The sequence below is a fragment of the Paramisgurnus dabryanus genome, chromosome 18, assembly GCF_030506205.2.
Source record: "Paramisgurnus dabryanus chromosome 18, PD_genome_1.1, whole genome shotgun sequence".
NCBI lineage: Eukaryota > Metazoa > Chordata > Actinopteri > Cypriniformes > Cobitidae > Paramisgurnus > Paramisgurnus dabryanus.
The window spans coordinates 24,683,232-24,703,046 of record NC_133354.1 but is presented as its reverse complement, the minus strand read 5'-3'; the positions used below and the strand labels follow the sequence as shown (position 1 = coordinate 24,703,046).

The following is a 19,815-nucleotide window of genomic DNA, read 5'->3' as shown; positions in this document are numbered from 1 at the left end:
TATGAGACACAGTAGCACAACTCTCTCTAAAGTTTACACATCAAGAGTTCTGATCTTTGAAGGGAAAAGATGATAACGTCTAACTGGAGCTGGACCGGACACATTCAACCGAATGTGCGTCTCTGCGTACAGATAGCTGCTCACTTTAGCGTCCTTTTTGCACTTAAATTGTTTAAAATCACTTGAATTTTAACATTTGCAAACTTCTGAAACACGTGCAAATGATCAACTTTCCCCATTTAAACTTGCATATTAATCCGCAAGTCGCATACGAGCCGAACCGTGGGTCGTGATCCATACAGATTACGGATCAATTGCGAACCGTCACAGCACTAATTGTGATTCTCATGTTTTCCAGAATCTACTTGAAACGCTATGCCAACTTATTCTTAAAAAGTATCCTGATGGATATATATTGTTATGTTATAATGATAATGAGATTTATACATCATTTAAAGGTCAAAGTCCAAATGAGGTCCCTACCAGTATATTACTAATGAAAAGGTTTGTTATAGCGCCCTCTGCTGGCTGACAGCTGTAACCAAACTTATTGGGACATCACCAAATAGCAGGTAGCAATAAAAGCAAGACTGTAGGTGAGTCTTCATGGAACATGATCTTTACATAATATAATGATTTTTGCCATAAAAGAAAAATCTATAATTTAACCCCATGCAATGTATTTTATATAAATATAGCCTATATGTGCGACCTACTGGTTTTGTGTTCTAGCTTCTTGCACTGTAAAAAGTGAAAGTTATAGAAATTAAAAATGTTGTTAATAAAAATTGAGCTTTATTAACTTAAATTTTTCACAAAGTTTTCCAAGGGTTACCAATTGAAATAATTTATTAAGTTAATCCAACTTTCAATTTTTCACAGTGTGTGTTGTTACTGTACACATTAAGATACATAATTAAAGTACTTTTTGTCGTTTATTATTGTAACTGGCAGTATTCAATATAATGCTGATAATGCAGTATATGCTGTAAATGTATTTTGTGGTTTGTCTTGTTATAACACTGGGGTTAAATGAATCAGGTACAGCAACAATCTTGTCACTTCATTGGAGATACAGTTTCCACGCTAGTCGTGCATGCATTTTTTAAACTCTCTACATACATTTGTACTTGTTTCTATGTGTAAATATAAAAAATATTTAATTTTAAATAATGAGAGCACAAGTAAAGCTAAAGAATATGACTTACCTTGAAATAAAAGATGGCAGAGGAAGTTGTGGAGAAGACAGTGGAGGATTGTGCAGAATCTAATAAATAAAAGATTTGATAAAATATTACTCATGATTGTTAAAATAACAGTACAGTTCTTACCAAATCTTGCACGTTTGCTGCAAATTATAATATATTTGAATATATTTAAATAATATATTATACCACCGTTTTTTCCGGCTCTCAAATCTGATTGGCTTAGAGTCTTTTCCAGCCATGTGATTCCACCACTGATCATTTTAGAGTTAGTAACTAAACCGAGGTTTGTTTAAACACTTCAGGGGTGTATTCCAGAAAGCAGGGTTAACTTACCATCAGATTAACCCTAAACTTTGGGTTGATCAACCCTAAACATGCTTACTCTGGGTATGTCGGTTCCAAAACACAGTTTCAGAGTTAGTTCAATCAACCCGCTGAAAGTAACCCAGAGTTAAAGCGCGCTCACGGTAACAACATAAAGGCATTGTCAATGGATCACAGATTTCACGAGTCACCATGGAAACGTCAGAGAACTTAGAAGTTTTTAAAATGAGAAATAACATTCTAAACCAATACTTTCTGGCAAAATCAACGTTTTATAACGTTATATAAGTGCGTCATTACAAAACAGGTAAAATTAATTAATTAATTAATTAATACGGACCTATTTTACCCCATTTAATCAGATTTTTCTCTTACAAAAATTAACAATGGTTTTACTACAGTAAAAAAAAACATGGTTACAGTAAAACCATGGTAACCACAAAATAACCATGGTTTTGACAACCAATGAAACCATGGTTAATTTTCATAAGGATTGTGGCACATAAGTGCGTCTGTGATAAGGCTTATTTACATTTTTTTTTTTTTCAGATATGATTGTGTTGTGTATGCATAAAATGCACTATGATTATATTCACTATATTGTACTTATTTCACTTCTGCTCCTTTGGGTGACCCTTTTTAGTTTTTGGACTTTCCACACTGTATCATCAATTTTAACATTTACTGATAGCTGATAGATTAATGCACCCTCTTTTAATATTTTCAATAATTTTGTGTAATGCTTTTCAGTACACTACACTAAAAATTATAATTAATTTGCATTGGACGATTAGGATCTGCTGTGACAGAAGTGAAGAATAGAAATGTTACATTAGTGCTCATAGTATGTTCTAGGGCAGTTGAGGGCAGTTGTAGACTAGTGGTTAGAGTTTCGGGCTTGTAACCCGAGCGTTGCCGGTTCGAGGCTCAGATCGGCGGGTTGCGACTGTGGTGCCCTTGAGCAAGGCACCTTAACCCTAATTGCTCCCCGTGGGCTGCAGGGATAGCTGCCCACTGCTCCGGGTGTTTGTGTGTTCACGACTTGCAGTGCGTGTGTTCACTATTCACTGGATGGGTTAAATGCAGAGGTCACATTCCAAGTAAGGGAATACATTGGCAAATACTCACTTCACTTCACTTCACTTCTAAAATGTCCTGTATTATCTAATATAACCAAATATCTCAATTTCCCTTTGGCTCAAAAATGATAGCTCAGGAAAGCACAAAAGGCCAATTTTAAAGAAAAAAAGGTGATTTAGAAAAAGACCAACTATAGATCAAATGTAAGGAGGGGTCTAAGGATCTGATGTGCATGTTTAAGAAATAAATATTATACTATGAAAAATATATTTATAATTTCATTTCATTGTGTACATGATTCTAACTGATAATAGAAAATATCTGACCACTATGCCATGTCTGTGATTCAATGGTGTTTCACCTGATGAAGTCTGTGCTTCACCTGTGCCACTCTGTGGGTCAGTGTTAAATCGTGCCTGTGCTTCATGGGTGTCATTCTGTGGGTCATGCACAAGCCAGCCATATCAGACACTGCAGGCAGGGGTAACTTCTGTCCCTCAATAATTATTATTATGATAGGCATCATGTGTTTCTATTTGTTATACCCATTTACTGTAACATTGCCACACACTCAAAAAAATGATACTTTAAACGAACACAATTTTATTGTGGACAGTGGTTCCACACAACCCAGTTAGTTTTTATTAACATTTAAGGGTTGTTTTCAGTCAATGCCAAATTATTTTGTTGCAGCAACACAATTGAATAATAAATAACTAATGTGAAGTGGTAATGTTTAACAAAATTATCTTAGTTACTTATCCATAACTTAAGATTGTTACATTTTTTGAACATGTGTTTAACTTGTACAAACTAATCAAATATTTTTTGCTTGTCCAAATCAAGAGTAGTTTATTCATACAACTCATTTACATTGTGGACAGTGGTTCCATCCAATTACTTTTATTTACTTTAACACAACAATTTCTATTTCAAGTTAAATCACACACAAAAATATACTTTTTGTAATAAACTCTATATAACATTCATTTTATTCATAAAAGATTCTCAGACACCAGTTCTTCAAGCCATGTTTATTGCACTTAAACTACAGATACCGTAAAGGATATACCGACAAATGAGATGCACTCATCAACTTGAAAAACTTGCAAAGTTTTTCAAGGACTTTGGATATTACAATGTTACCTTATAACATTACAATTTTTTACACTTACTGACAAATGAAATGCACGAAGCACCATTCAGGCAGTTTTTTCAAGCCCCTGGATACGTATAATTAAACAACATTATTACACAACTGTAATGCTAACTGACAAAATAGGTTGCTCTCCATTCAGAGAGCTGGCACATGCGACTTCCAAAGATTTTTCAACAACTTTGGTATAATTTTAAGTTAAATGGTACTGTAAAAACATTATAAACGTTAACATTCCATGACAAATTAGATGCAGGACCATTTACGTACAGCCAAAGCTTTAAACAACTCTACATTAATCTAATTAAATAGAAACACACTGCAAAACTATCAAAATAAATTGACGACACTGCTTACTTCCTGAATGTTATTGTACTGCCATTTCAAAAACATGGCATTTACATATGAAATATTAAAACATTCCTTTCTCAAAACATCTGCAAAAGGCTTGGTCTTCAGCGTCTGAACTTTATGAGATAGTTACTTCCCATCTAGCTCCAGAAACAACAACTGCAATACTTCAAAAGTGTACCTGAATTTGGGAAAGTAGCTCAAGTTCAGTTCATATTTCAGTCCCATCAGCATGGTTGTTGCATACACAATGTTGTTGAGGTCCGAGAACTCTTAATCCCTTTAATAACACTCCAACATCTGCTGGGCTGTCTTCGATGTCTGAACCATACATTTTTACAACAAGCACTCCCATTACCATCTTCTGGATCGCCTCCTGGGTACTGGGTGCATCTGTATCCTGCAGGTGAGAATGACAATGATAAAATTATTTTATGTTTATTAATAAGTTCTGAAAAATCTCATTTACCATTTAATGTTATTCAAAACCAACACATCACTTGATTCTGTAAAACTGAAGTATTTTAATAACGGTCTCATATTCCATAATGTACAACAGCCAAAAAGTAAAATAGGGCAAGTATTGTTTGCTTACCAACATTATTTAAAATATCTTGTTTTCTGCATTAGAAAGAAACTACTAGGTTTGAAATACCATGAGTGGAGATGAGATAAAATAAAAAGTTATCCCAGGTGAAAAAGTACACGTCCATAATTAACTTAAAGTGCTCTATTTTCATGCACTAATTCTGTACGTAGTATACTAAAAATTCTTCTTTTGTACTACTTAAGATAATCTTAAACATCTTGTACATTGTTCACAATGTCAGTCTAAATCAGATTTTAGGGCATATCCGATTTGACAAACTCATTGTCCATATTGTGGATCACAACTGTTCGTCCTGGAGCGTTCTGCCGTTTTCAGGATTATCTGCAATGTTTCTATGGCAATGACATTGCGTTGGCACGACAATCTGCCTCAACATCTGACGTGTTTACGTTTTATGTGACGCAACAGCATGACATAACGGAAAAGCTACACAAATGCGATCAGAGCGGTCAGACTGACTTGGATTTCCAGAAATGCGATTTGAAAAGGATTTTAAACCACCCATGGATGTAGCCCGAAAAAGATTTGAAAAAACACTGATTTCATGTGGTTTTTGCCCGTTCACACGTTCTAAATGTGATTGAATTGGAATTGATGGATTCAAATATGCACCAAAATCATATTTAGACTGACAGTGTGAACAAGGTATAATTGTACTTCCCTGTTCTATTATTGAGACACCATGAATATGAACTAAAATGTTCTAAAAATCTATTTTAAAAATGTATTTAAGTACCACTCGTAGTAAACTTGAACCCATCTTTGTATGAAAGTTGGGTTCAAGTTTACAAGTTTTAACTAAATACATTTTTAATACAGAGATAGTATATTCAAAGCACATTTTAGTTCATAATCATGTTGTCTCAAAACAGCACAAATAAGTACACTTAGATAATCTTAAGAACATCTTAAAAAGTACTAAAGAATAAATTTTAGTATACCAAGTATAAATTAGTTTAAAATAGAGCACTGTAAGTACAATATGGAAGTGTACTACTTTTTCACCTGGGATACCACAACATTTCAATTCCTTGATAATACAGCAAAGTATATATATGCACATATACTTACCAAATACTCTTTAATTAGACTGGTCGGGTCTTCATTCAGGTAGACAAAGAAAGATCGGAGTCTGATCAATGTTGTCAGTCTAAATATGTAAATATCAAAATTTTATTAATTGTAGCATTCACAATATCAGGTAAACATTTACCTTTATTTTTAGATTATTATGCAAAATACAGCATGTAAGTGGAAAACAACAACAAAAAGGGACACTTTAAACTGTACCTATGTTTCTTTTTTTACAAGGTCCAGAAACTTTCTAATTCCAATTTCACCAGTGCAAAAAGAAGTTTTATTATAAGGTTTTAATGAGTGCAGTTCATCATACCAGTGTTGTGGAGACCAGCAGGTTTTTAATTCTCTGTAGTTTTGCATAGATCCTTATAAGCTTTGCAGAATATGGATTCATCTTCGCCAAGTATGTAGACACCAATGGGGCTGTTGTGATTCTTTTAAACTGTGCACAAATCTACAAAATAAAATAAATTATTGTTACCACAAAACCAATAAAGTTAAACATAAATGACTCAAAAACTTTTCACTCACCTCTTCCCTTCTGAAAAGAGCAGGCCATCTAGTTTTGAAATCTGCTATTGAAGGCGATTCCTGAGTCACTCACTGAAGTAGGAATGGCATACTGAAGGATCACCTTTTGTAACTTTTAGCCAGACTGGAGAAGTCATTGTGGTATGACTGTGGAAAACAAGTAAAATTTAGTTAATTATTTTTTTTAAATCAATTGTAAGTATGGTTTAAAAAAACATTAACTTATGAATTGTCCATTTAACAAAATAAAAGCATATTTTACAATACAGTATGCGTGGACTTGTCTTTTCAAAGTCACCAAACAAAGCACCAACCATATAACTCAAGCAATGGATAATCAATCATCAGCTAGCTAACTAAAATAGGCACTGACAGACTTTAACATACAATGCAGTTTACCTAAAAAATGTGTGATATGCTCTAGTTTAAATAATCTGTTTTAATAAAACACATCTGGCTCCAGTCATGAACAAAAGCATCACTTGCCTTATCACCATAAAAACCTTTGACCTCCTGTAATAATTCAGAAATGGAAACTACACCAGGCTTAAAATCACTCACTGGTTGTGTTTTCTGTTTTTGTGTGATATAGAAGTCCCATTGACATTTGATTGGAAAACACAACCTGATAACATGCAAAATACCGTTTTACTCTTCTTTAAGTGACTGTTTATGTCAGCAAAGTATTCTTTTTCTGATGACAGTGCACTGCATGCCATGCACACAAATTACAAGTGAAAGTGGGCCTTTGTCGTCATGCAATATTACATCTGTAGCATAATTCCTACTTAAATGAACAAGTAGAGCATATAATCATGTCTTGAATATATCAATTAGAATATGTACTATGATATCTATGATAACCACCACAACGCACGTGCAGCAGTCTTTCATGTTTTAGTACTTTAGATCACAAATTTTACATTTCAACATAACTTTAAGTATTCATTCAGAGTAACAAATAAAAATAAACTTTAAGAACCCCTTGAGAAAATGCTCTGACTAAACACAGGAAAATACGTTTCAAAAGCACTATTATCACCAGTAAAACAAGTTCAATGGCTAACGTTACCACCGGAACACGACGGAAAATCGAAGTTCAACTCACCACGAACACGTGAAGCAATCCGTTCATTTTGAAACGCACAAATCACGCAGTTTACAACACTGCTGCTATCATAAAACACTAATAATGGCCGAAATTGAACAACACGTTTAATACTGTTTAAACACGAGTACATCACGTTTAATACGGTTTAAACACGTCACACGACAGATCGCGTGAAGCACTCCATTACATTTGAAATGCACAAATCACACACTTTACCTCACTGCTGCACAAATGACGTGAAATCATCACCATCAAAAACAAACACCATCGCCTTAAACATAAAATAAAGTTGCCTCAACAATGTTTTAAGATGGATTGAAGAAAAAAACGTATTTAGTTTACTTACCACACCATCACCTGCGCGCCGTCTTCGTGGAAGTTGTTAAAATGACGTCACATCCTTTAGTTTGAAAAATATTCTTCTTCTTCTTCTTTCTTTTTTACCGGCGATTGGTAACCAGCTTAATGGAGCATTACCGCCCCCTCTGTTCCGGAATATGAACCTGATAATAGGTCTACTCTCTATCGCAAAAGTAAACCAATTACTTTTGTTTAAAGATAGGTAGTTAGGTAAACCAGAGTGAATAACAAATTGATTTAGCATAACACATTACACTTGTATTTTGTCTTAAAAATAAATGTGTATGTGTTAATGTAACTAAATATATTTGTGTATAATGAACAGTGCTACAAAACCCATTTTTTGAGTGCATTGTCACTTAAGTAACATAGGTTAAGATTTCTGACTCAATAATGACAATGTATTTGCACACACATTTATTAGAACTTTAGATTAATCTCAAATTATCTAGTAAGTGAAAGATGAGGTTATTTATGAATGGACAAAATTGATATGGAAATGTACTTTATTGTTAACATTTATTAACTGATGGAATTGTGTTTCGTACATCCACTGATATTTGGAGATATATTAATAATGAACTTAATTAAATGTATAGTATTTAGTCCGAACACAAATATGAATAAATTTTTATTAATAATGGACATAATTAAATGTATAGTAATTAGTTAAATCACAAACATCAATCCATGTTATTAAAAAAAATGTTTCTTTAAAGAAATATCATACATTTTTGAAGACAGCAATAAATATTCGCGATTGTAAATGTAATAAAATAAATGCTTTAACATTGTAATATTATGCAAAATATATGCTTCCACGCCTGCTGCAAGCTCATCATAAGTACACGCATGCGCAGACATCCTCCGGAGCCTCGTTTTATTAACTAAAATGAACTTACCCTGCAATATAACCTGCTCCGGAGCAGGTTATCTTTAGAGAGTCAGTTGCTATGGTTACTTACATAACCCGAAAGTTACCTTCGTTTTTGGAACCGAAAGCAGAGGTTATCCGCTTACTTACTCCTAAACTTACCCAGGTAAGTCACATAACCTGCTTTCTGGAATACACCCCAGCTGTGCAAATTGAAATTCCCTGTAGGTTATTTTTGGGTTTAATATAATGTTATTCTTCTATATAGGTTCTCTCTTGATTGTTACAAAACCCTTCCCACAACATTCTGGGAACATTCGTTTTTATTAAAAAAAAAAGGGATAGGGAGCGTTCTTAGACTGTTTATTGATTCCCAAAAATATCCAAATGGGAACATTCTGTGTTTGCTGTGGTCATAAATGTCTGCAGTTGTATCTGATGTCCACAAGGTGTAGTCAAACACACAGAAAACACATTTGGGTTGTGGGAACGTTGCACTGTACGTGCCTGCAACATTGTGACAACGTAGATCTGTAAAACGCAAGAGGTCTCCAGCAACGTCTGCAATATTCAGCAACTGAAAGACGATGTTCAGACCACTTTTGTTCATTTTTTATACCACATGAATGTTTTGTTGTTGTTAATTAAAAATATAGCCACAGAATAAATACAAAATGACCAATTACAATTTCATAACGTTTACAAATTATTTTGCTATAATTAACATCAATCGTAAACTTTAAAGAACAGGGCAATATTATTTAACTATACTATTAAACATCACAATCATAGAGTTGTATTTTAATTAAAGAAAAACATGTAAAGTTTATTTAATGTAAAAGTAAATTCATCGCTTTAACTCCTGCATATCAACATCTCAGACAGAGTGCGATTATGCAACACTGTTACCAGAACGACAGTCGGATTTATTGAAAAGTAGTCAAAGGAAACCGAAAAATACAGCTAACCTTCGACTTCAGGACGCCGGTAAGATCCTCGTCCTCAGGTGTCACGAGGCAGGCCTTTAAGGATGGCTATGTCGTAGGTGCAGCTGATTTTCCTAATGAACGTAAGAAAAAAAATAAGACGACAGGCTGGGCGCCACAAGAACCATCATGCGGATGACATCACAATTCCGCGAGAGAGATTAGACAACATACTCCTCCGTATGAGTTCTGAATCGCTCTCGCGGTATTTTGATGTCATCCGCTTGTCGGCTCTTGTCGCGCCACAAGTCTAATTTAAATTCTATCATAATTACACTATAAATAAACTAAACTAGGCTGAGCTTTTGTCTCACCGAAATAAGCAGAAATATAAATCATCGTTTGATGAACAAAAGCAGACTCTTTCAGTTCTGACAACCAAATGTCACTAAAATGTAAAAATATGTGCCTCTTGTCATTTTCTGTGCCTCACTCAGTGGTTGTTTGCACAACACACGCACGGCTCTCCTGATTTTGCCAAGTGTTTGATGTAATCATTTCTCTCTGATTTTAGGGTTTGGTTATGATTTTGGGTGGGTTTAGGTTTTATTTACAAAAATGCTGTTCTTGGGTCAACACAACACAATATATTGGCCTGAGGACATCTCTCATTTGGCAAAATCAGGTCAATAAGCACAACCTAAACCACTGACCCGGCCCTGGAGGTTGGTTAGAAAGCAACCTTGTGGCAGAATTGTGACCACATCAGTCCACAACACACCAACCTTTTGCCCATATTGTTACAACATTGTTAGAAAGTTAACTACATTGAGACAACATGCTGTGTTTGCTTGTATTAGCATATGAATTCCCCTAAATGGAAAAGACAGATGTCATGTTTGTTCTGGTTTTTATGTAAGTGGTAGAGCATTGTGTTGAAGTCAACAGCCCAACAAATTGTAGGTTTGAGTTCCAGGAAACACCCACACTGATGAATGCACTTTAAGATAAAAAAGTCTACCAAAGCATAAATGTTTTGATCATTAACAGTCAATGTTTATGTTTAGTTCTGTTGTTGAAACCACAAATCACTACAAGTTAGAATAACTTAATTTTAATATTTTGTTATGACATCTCCTACTACATTCAGCATAAATGTGCGCCCTTCTCACAAATAAATACTGTTCTTCTTATTAATTCATTTTAAAATGTTACTGAAAAACAATAAGGCCGGGGGACATGAGGGGAAGTCATGGGTCAGTAACTAAAAAAAAAAGATGTGAAACCACCAGAGAGGGATCAGAAATCAACAACATCAAATCCCACGGAAGAGACAGCAGATTGTTCACCAAAGTCCAGTTAGCAATTCAATTCAAATGTATTTGTATTGCACTTTTTACAATGCATATTGTTGTATTGAAGGTGTCAGGATTCTCCAAAAAAGAGAGAGGGAGAGAACCCAGGCGCAGATGAACACAAATGTTTTATTAAATCAAGACACCAAAAACAAAATACCCACAATGGGGTAAAACAAGGCAAGTACTAAGACAAAAATAAACACAGTACTAAACAAAAACTGGAACACGACTTGGATTTAAAACAATAAACTAGAACCATATACTTGACAAATACTCTTGACTATAGATGACACCGGTACGTACAGATAAGAACAAATCAGCACAAGACAGCAAACACAAGGGCATTAAATAGGGGAGCAAATCAAGAGGGGAACAGGTGACATGAATCAAACAATAATAAGATGATTAACAAGGAAACGAGGGGGTGGGGTCAGGAGATGAGACCGAAAGCACATGGCTAGGAATAAACAAAGCCAGTGCTCTCACACAAAACATGGGACTGCCATGATCCTGTAACTAAGACTTAAAAACTGTGACCTGAAGACAGGACCGTGACAGAAGGTTAGTATATTTTAATATTTTGTGCACTAATAAACTTAACTTGAGGGCCTACTAGAAAAATCTAGTTTTCTTATGTAGGTATTCAATTATGTACGTAATAAAATAATGCAATAAAATATTGGTATTCCTATCTTGGTACACACACGCACGCACGCACGCACGCACGCACGCACGCACGCACGCACGCACACACACACACACACACACACACACACACACACACACATGCTACTGGCTGATAGCACAAGCTAGCAAAGAAATTAACCAAATCAAACTCATATATTGGGCCCTATTTTAACGATCTGAAACGCAAGTGCGAAGCGCAAAGCGCAAGTGAGTTTGTGGGCGGATCTTGGGCACTGTTGCTATTTTCCCGGTGGGAGAAATAACTCTTGCGCCAGGCACAAATCAATAAGGGGTTGGTCTGAAGTAGGTTCATTATTCATAGGTGTGGTTTGGGCGTAACGTCAAATAAACCAATCAGAACGCTATCCAACATTCCCTTTAAACGCCAGGGCGCAAGTTCCATGGCGGGTTGCTATTATTATGACGGATTTACAGGCGCACGCCAGGAGCGGTTCACAGCCGAGCAGACCCACGTTCTTGTAAGAGCAGTCAAAGACAGAGAAGTTGTTTTGTATGGGGATAGGAGAAATCAGCGTAGGTTAAACAGGCGTGAGAGGAAATAGCCACAATTGTCTCATCAGCTGCCATCCCAATCGTTGCGCCATGCGCTACAATGATGTCAGGAGACGGGGGAATCCCAAGCTTGCCAGCATAAATCGGGCACGCCGTGTAACGGGAGGTGGATCTGCCTCAGGACCTGACGCCAGCAGAGGACATCGCTGCGTCCACCCTCACCACTGAAAGGGTTTGGGGGCTTTGAAATCGGACCCCAGAAACGCAAGCAAGGTCCAACCCCAAAGTACTCTTACAAATCAAGTTCATATACATTAAGGTTTCTTATGAAAACATTTTAATTATTATTTACATAAAATAAACGTAATACAGTGTTGGGCTTTAAGGCGTCCATTGCGTGTAATTTAGAGGGAAGGCACAAGATACAAATCTCTAAGTTCAAATATTTATTGATCAGATATGAAAAAGTTTAACAGCGCTGGGTCCTCTCAAGTAGCGAACAACCAGCTCAGGAAGTAACATGCTTATTTATAAAATATGTGACGTCGATGTTTCTTCAGAAAATCTCCACCCACAAAGGCCGTTCCCCTCGTCCATCTGACTCCATCACCACACCCAATTTTAGCCTGTAGGCAAAGATGGACACACATAGACAAAGAAAAAACAATCTGTTCTCCTCTCATCCCTGGGAGCCCTGCAGTTCCTCTCCAGTACTCCTCCACTTTGAATAGCATGTTATAATGCTTTCTTAAAAACAAATCATTAATAAAACATTCATTTATAAAAAACATAAGCTGTAAGATGAAAGTGATTATTATGTAAAACATATTTCAATATCATGACATCATTTCATTATTTGTAAAATTGGTTATATGAATATGGCACACATTAAATTCTTTAGATAGATAAACACATATTAAATCTTTTACTGCAATACTACCTCTAAGCAAACACTTTAATCATTATTAAAATCATCTGTTAGGAAAGAAAACACACACACACACACATACACACACACACACACACACACACACACACACACACACACACACATACATACACACACATACATACATACACACACATACATACACACAGGAGATTCTGTTTCTTCAAGGTTGAGCTGCCCTGCCCCCATTAAGTTATTCTGTATGCAACCTTCATTTCATTGGTTAATACAAATTTATCAAAGACAACATCTTATATTTATTACATCAATTATTCAATGATTAATACTGATTAAGTAAGAAATACATTGCATATTTTATCCTGTGAACATTAAGGCATTAGTTAATGACATAGTCGCCTGTTTGCTTTCCCCCTCAGGCCTCTCTCTTATCTTGATCGATACCAGTCGTAAATTCCTAAATTCCTCCTTGCAGCACACACACAAAAACTGGTAACTCTCCACTCTCAAACATAAACACCTCATTTCTACATAATAGCTCAGTGCATATATGAAACACACAATGTTTATAGAATAAAATGATCAATTAAAGAAATATAAAAATGGAACAAAATCAATTTCCACAGTCCTTATTTGGACATCTTTGTAACTTTAACACTTTTAGCAATTAGCAAGATTAATAAAACAACATAAAAATCCCACAATTCCCTCTCTTGACCTCTGAAAGAGGTCACACATTTTCTCCTCATCATCCTCCAGGTTCTGTAGGCCTAATAGCGCATGCTGTATTTGGGTGGATTTTCTTTTTTCTCTATTGCAGACACTATCAGTCTGTTACACAGGGATCTCCATTGTTTATGCCAAATATTATGGTGATTATAATTGCAGTTATAACTCCTAGGGCCCACAGAACCTTCCAATTTCCATATAGCTTCATCTCTGTGGAAAAAATACACTTATGCCTATTGGCTAATACTCAAATAACAATCGTAAATTCAAAAAGGAAAAGAAAAATGAAATATGAAATTAATACTCTAGAATTGTATAAGAAACTTAAGAAATTCAAAGATTAAAATTCAAAGGTCAATGTGGTATGTAGTTACCCAGGTTATAATGAATATATGGTAATTGTGATATTCAGGTCTCTAAACACTTCTGTCAGGATTTCCAGCACTTTGTGGAAATCCAATTTATCCAGGCCACACCCCAGCCGGGGAGTGGATACACTTGTTATGTTTTCTTTCTCACACCACTCTCTCATACATCTGAGGCTGTAGGTAAAATTCTCATATGTTGGTAAATCAGTACAATTTTGTTTTGTTATTAAATGAAAAATCAATCTGCCGTCGTCCGCATGGGTAACTGCACATTCACCTGTGTGTTTGTTCTGTCTTACAACCTTTTGTGTACCGTACTTCACTTTGAATTGTACGGCTATACCTGCTCCGTAGGCACAATCTGTGCTCACACAGTGTGCTAGGGGTTCTGTTACTGGGCTGGAAAAAATGTCACCTCTTTTATGCACAATTTTACAGAGTTTGTTGACTTTGTTGTTAGTGTTGTGTGAGTGTTACCACTGATGTGTTACCACTTCCTGTTTGTCCTCTCTGTATTCCAGCTGATTCACTTTCACTTTCAACACTTTCCCTCTCTTGGACCTGAGTCCTCAGGTCCACACCTGTGTCTGTTAGAAACCCAATCATCAGTTTTAACAGCTGGGTCGTTCTCACAATTTCGTTGTTTGGTAGCCTGGCAAGAAAAATGTTCAATCATAGCAGTTAGTTTGTCAGATGAAACGTCATGTGTTATAGGCAGGATGGGATCCTGCACCACGTCATGCCTTGGACCTGGAAACTGTCGACCTGTAAGCAATTCAAAGGTTGTGAAACCAGAAATCCTGTTAACAGAATAACGAATAGACATTAATGCAATTGATAATGCCTCAAGCCATGTTATTTTTGTCTGTGCACAGATTTTGTCAAGTCAAGTTGTAATGTCAAAGTCAGGTTCACTATTTCAGCATTACTGTAACATTGGGGTGATAAGCAGCCCCGAAACTATTTGTCAATTCCATTACGTGTTTGTCAGTATGTCAGATCTAACTTTGTCTTGGGAAACCATGGTTGGGGATATAAGTGGTTTATTAGGCAGTTGACAACAGCCACTTCATTAGGTACCTTCACAGCCTGTAGTATGTGTCAGGCTTTGCTAGCATTTACTATAGGCCGGCCTTTCCTGGTTTCAAACCCACCTATCTGCCATATGGCAGTTCCATATATACTGCACCAATCACATATGCAGATTCACTATAAACAATCACCCTCTCTTCACCAGTGTAGTGCAAGGCTTTGATAACAGCTGTAATTTCAGCTCTCTGTGCTGACCGTTTACCTTTCAATCTACCACTCAGTCGTGTTACAAAATCACCCACAACTTGCTCAACCACAGCAAAGCCTGCCTTCAATGTGTCATCTGCTGCTCTGAAACAACAACCATCTGTAAACAGTGTGTTTAACGGTGGGGGAGTTGTCAGTGGTACCGCGAACAAACCATCTCTCAATATATTTGCTTTTTCAGTCAATGGTATAACAAATACAATTAATTACAATAATAATAATTTGTATATCAGTCAATGGTATCCAATCATTTGGCTCACCCTCAGTGATTAGATCTGCCATGTGAACACCTTCATGCACATATATGATGTCTGGGCTGGCAATTTCCTTATATACAAAGTTTGTTACAATAATCAGTTATTTTTTCTATTGTCACAGCTTTTCTTGTTTACCTTTTATAGTGTTCTATGGTGTTCTTTTTTCTTTTTCAATTTATTTCTTTTATCTATTTTAATATCCTTTCTGCCATAGCTGTTCTATGCCATATATATTTACTTTTTAGCTCAGTACCATCAGTGGAATTCTGACTTCCTCTGTAGATACCAAATTCAATTATGCATTTCTTCCTGTCAGATTAATAGGAGTCTGATTTGATTTCAGAACAGGTAGTCACACCTAACAACAAAGTTCTTTATCAGCCTTTAAATTTGTCTAGCTGATTTTCTCATAAAGATTGTCTGTGTCCCTATAGTAACAAGGTCTTTACTAAGCATTGAACGGCTGTTTACTCTTTCCCCCTTTTCACTCAAAGGCTCGTATGAAGATGAAAAAGTTCAGTGTCCAGTGAAGTATTGTCCAGTTTCTCTTTCCTCCAAGAACATTATTATCTTTATGAATCTTTCTGGATTCCACTCAGTCTTTTTGGTGTTTCATCCTTGTAATTGTCTCTGACCATATGCAGTGCCCCCTTCACTGCTTGAGTTTAAGTATAGTCCCATTCAAATAGAATGTGTTCTCAGTCCAGTTTATGAGTTACTTCTCTCTTTGTAACTCCAACACTTTGATGTCACACACAGTTTTTGCCACTGTCTTTTCATTGCCAGCTTTTATTCACTTTCTTGAATGTCAAAGGATGGGAATAATCAGCCCACAAGGTTTCAGCTTGACCCATGCAAAATATTGCCTTTCAATTTAAAAATAAAATTTATCTTGTGACCACCTTCCATCATCAGATGAAGACTCCTCTTCATTTTGTTAAATCTTTTTTTCCTTTATACAATCTATCTGTTTCATTCACCTTTTAACAATTTTCTGTCCTTTTTTTTTTTTTTTTTCATCTTTATTTCCACCTTTAATAACTTGGTCTCTACTCTTTTCTGTAATTTGTTGTTTTTTCTTTCAAAGCTCCGCTTCTGTCTTTCTGCTAGGTTTTGCTTAATCCCATTTATGGTTTTAACAGACCCATTATATCACAGACACACTACATTTTCACACAAATAAAATCTACATCTACATTTAATTCACCGCTATTGATTTGAAAAACGGGCTGTTTCATTGGGCTTTGGCTTTCTCATAAGGAGTAGGTGTGTGCAAGGAGGGGTAGATCAATTTCACTGGGGGTGGAACTGGAGGAGGAGCCGTAGTTGTCACACTTGAGTCTGGCTGACTGTTTCCTTGTTTAACTTCCTTTTGCTTTGCAGCTGCACCACTGCTAACTTCCCCTTTTTCTATTTGATTTAATAGCCTGCATGACAGCAGCAACCAGAGCTAATCTCGTCTGAATTCTCAACTCTTTCTCTAAGCTTGTCACATTTGGTCCTTTACCAAACCACTTTTCCTTCTGCTTTTACAGTCTTAATTTTGTTTACCAGTCTATGTTCCATGGCAAAAATAATAGGCGTGAGAGGAACTCTCTTTTTCTCCTCTGCCTCCCAACAGTTTTCTTCTCTCAACGTGTTCCACGCTAATGCAACCTCTTTTTGTCTTTTCTCTATATACAAAAGCATTTCGATCTGTTCGGACCATCCTAAGCCTCACAATCTTTTGCAAATACACATACACTGTTGGACACTCATACTCATCACATTCTTTCTGGAATTTAGCCATTTTCACACAATTTACAAGCATGCAGAATTTCAAAAAACCACAAAACGTCACTCTAATCTAGCAAAAGAATATATACACCAGTAGTTTTCAGGGGTTTCACCCGCGCGACTACTGACCCGTCTTTTTAGCGAAAGTTGAAAGCGATTAAATAATATCCGGATTAAAATTAGAATTTACGGAATTTGCATCCGAGGGACTTTAACCCACTTGGTACTTTATAATGTCTAATACATTAATGGACTCCAACCACAATTTACCTTTACGGGACTTTAACCCGAGGGCCTCAAACCCAAACTTATTACTTTATAATGTCTAGTACATTAAAGGCCTCTAACCCAAACTTATTACTTTATAATGTCTAATACATTAAGGGCCTCAAACCCAATTTTAATAAATCTCTTAATATCTATAAAAATAAAAGTTTTTCACTCTGATCAATTTACAAAAATGTAAATTTGTAATTCAGTTCGGATCTCCTTATCAACACAAGTAATTTGGTATATGTCCAATAGCAGAATTTGATATAACAGGTTTCTGCTTACCTCTATTTTAGAAGACCGGTCTTTTGTGTTGAAATGGAGCCCTCCCTTACTCTGGTTTCTTCAATGTGAAACCCTCCTTCCTCTCACTCTCTCCTTTCCCTCCACAAAACGTCGGCGGTCACCAATTGTTGGGCTTTAAGGCGTCCATTGCGTGTAATTTAGAGGGAAGGCACAAGATACAAATCTCTAAGTTCAAATATTTATTGATCAGATATGAAAAAGTTTAACAGCGCTGGGTCCTCTCAAGTAGCGAACAACCAGCTCAGGAAGTAACATGCTTATTTATAAAATATGTGACGTCGATGTTTCTTCAGAAAATCTCCACCCACAAAGGCCGTTCCCCTCGTCCATCTGACTCCATCACCACACCCAATTTTAGCCTGTAGGCAAAGATGGACACACATAGACAAAGAAAAAACAATCTGTTCTCCTCTCATCCCTGGGAGCCCTGCAGTTCCTCTCCAGTACTCCTCCACTTTGAATAGCATGTTATAATGCTTTCTTAAAAACAAATCATTAATAAAACATTCATTTATAAAAAACATAAGCTGTAAGATGAAAGTGATTATTATGTAAAACATATTTCAATATCATGACATCATTTCATTATTTGTAAAATTGGTTATATGAATATGGCACACATTAAATTCTTTAGATAGATAAACACATATTAAATCTTTTACTGCAATACTACCTCTAAGCAAACACTTTAATCATTATTAAAATCATCTGTTAGGAAAGAAAACACACACACACACACACACACACACACACACACACACACACACACACACACACACACACATACATACACACACATACATACATACACACACATACATACACACAGGAGATTCTGTTTCTTCAAGGTTGAGCTGCCCTGCCCCCATTAAGTTATTCTGTATGCAACCTTCATTTTATTGGTTAATACAAATTTATCAAAGACAACATCTTATATTTATTACATCAATTATTCAATGATTAATACTGATTAAGTAAGAAATACATTGCATATTTTATCCTGTGAACATTAAGGCATTAGTTAATGACATAGTCGCCTGTTTGCTTTCCCCCTCAGGCCTCTCTCTTATCTTGATCGATACCAGTCGTAAATTCCTAAATTCCTCCTTGCAGCACACACACAAAAACTGGTAACTCTCCACTCTCAAACATAAACACCTCATTTCTACATAATAGCTCAGTGCATATATGAAACACACAATGTTTATAGAATAAAATGATCAATTAAAGAAATATAAAAATGGAACAAAATCAATTTCCACAGTCCTTATTTGGACATCTTTGTAACTTTAACACTTTTAGCAATTAGCAAGATTAATAAAACAACATAAAAATCCCACAATTGCCACACCACAAACTTATGAAAATATTTTAATCGTTATTTGCATGATCATTTTTTAACGCAGCCACACAAAATAAATGAAAACTATCACCACAATGCTCACCACAATGATTTCCCTTATCTCATGTGTTAATATTTTTTATTGTAACAATTTATGATTTGCAAAAATACTTGTTGCATCTGTGTAGATTAGATAAGCAAAGTGTGTGCGCGTTGTGCACGCTATACATTATGGTCAAGCATGCGCCCTTAAAATAGCATAATGATCCACGCGCAACGCGCCACTGACTTTAGACTAGTTTTTTTTGGTCAGTGGCGCAATTGTTTTTTGAAACTGCAAAATAGCATCAGGTATGGTTTGCACCGCAACACGCCTCCTTTTTTGCGCTGAA

At 35.9% G+C, this 19,815-nt stretch overlaps 3 long non-coding RNA genes across 3 annotated transcripts; all 3 read right to left on the bottom strand.

Moving 5' to 3' along the window:
- Nucleotides 1–3,434: 3,434 nt before the first annotated feature.
- Nucleotides 3,435–6,159, bottom strand: LOC135776608 (uncharacterized). Its single transcript, XR_010544128.2, has 3 exons — nucleotides 6,123–6,159; nucleotides 5,801–5,879; nucleotides 3,435–4,519 (listed from the first exon to the last, which is right to left on the bottom strand). It is a non-coding gene; the product is annotated as an uncharacterized lncRNA (long non-coding RNA).
- A 4-nt stretch (nucleotides 6,160–6,163) lies between these two features.
- Nucleotides 6,164–8,157, bottom strand: LOC135776609 (uncharacterized). Its single transcript, XR_010544129.1, has 3 exons — nucleotides 7,798–8,157; nucleotides 6,341–6,487; nucleotides 6,164–6,263 (listed from the first exon to the last, which is right to left on the bottom strand). It is a non-coding gene; the product is annotated as an uncharacterized lncRNA (long non-coding RNA).
- A 4,445-nt stretch (nucleotides 8,158–12,602) lies between these two features.
- LOC135776603 (uncharacterized) lies at nucleotides 12,603–19,412 on the bottom strand. The gene is made up of 2 exons (XR_010544123.2): nucleotides 14,180–19,412; nucleotides 12,603–14,015 (listed from the first exon to the last, which is right to left on the bottom strand). It is a non-coding gene; the product is annotated as an uncharacterized lncRNA (long non-coding RNA).
- Between the last annotated feature and the right edge of the window lie 403 nt (nucleotides 19,413–19,815).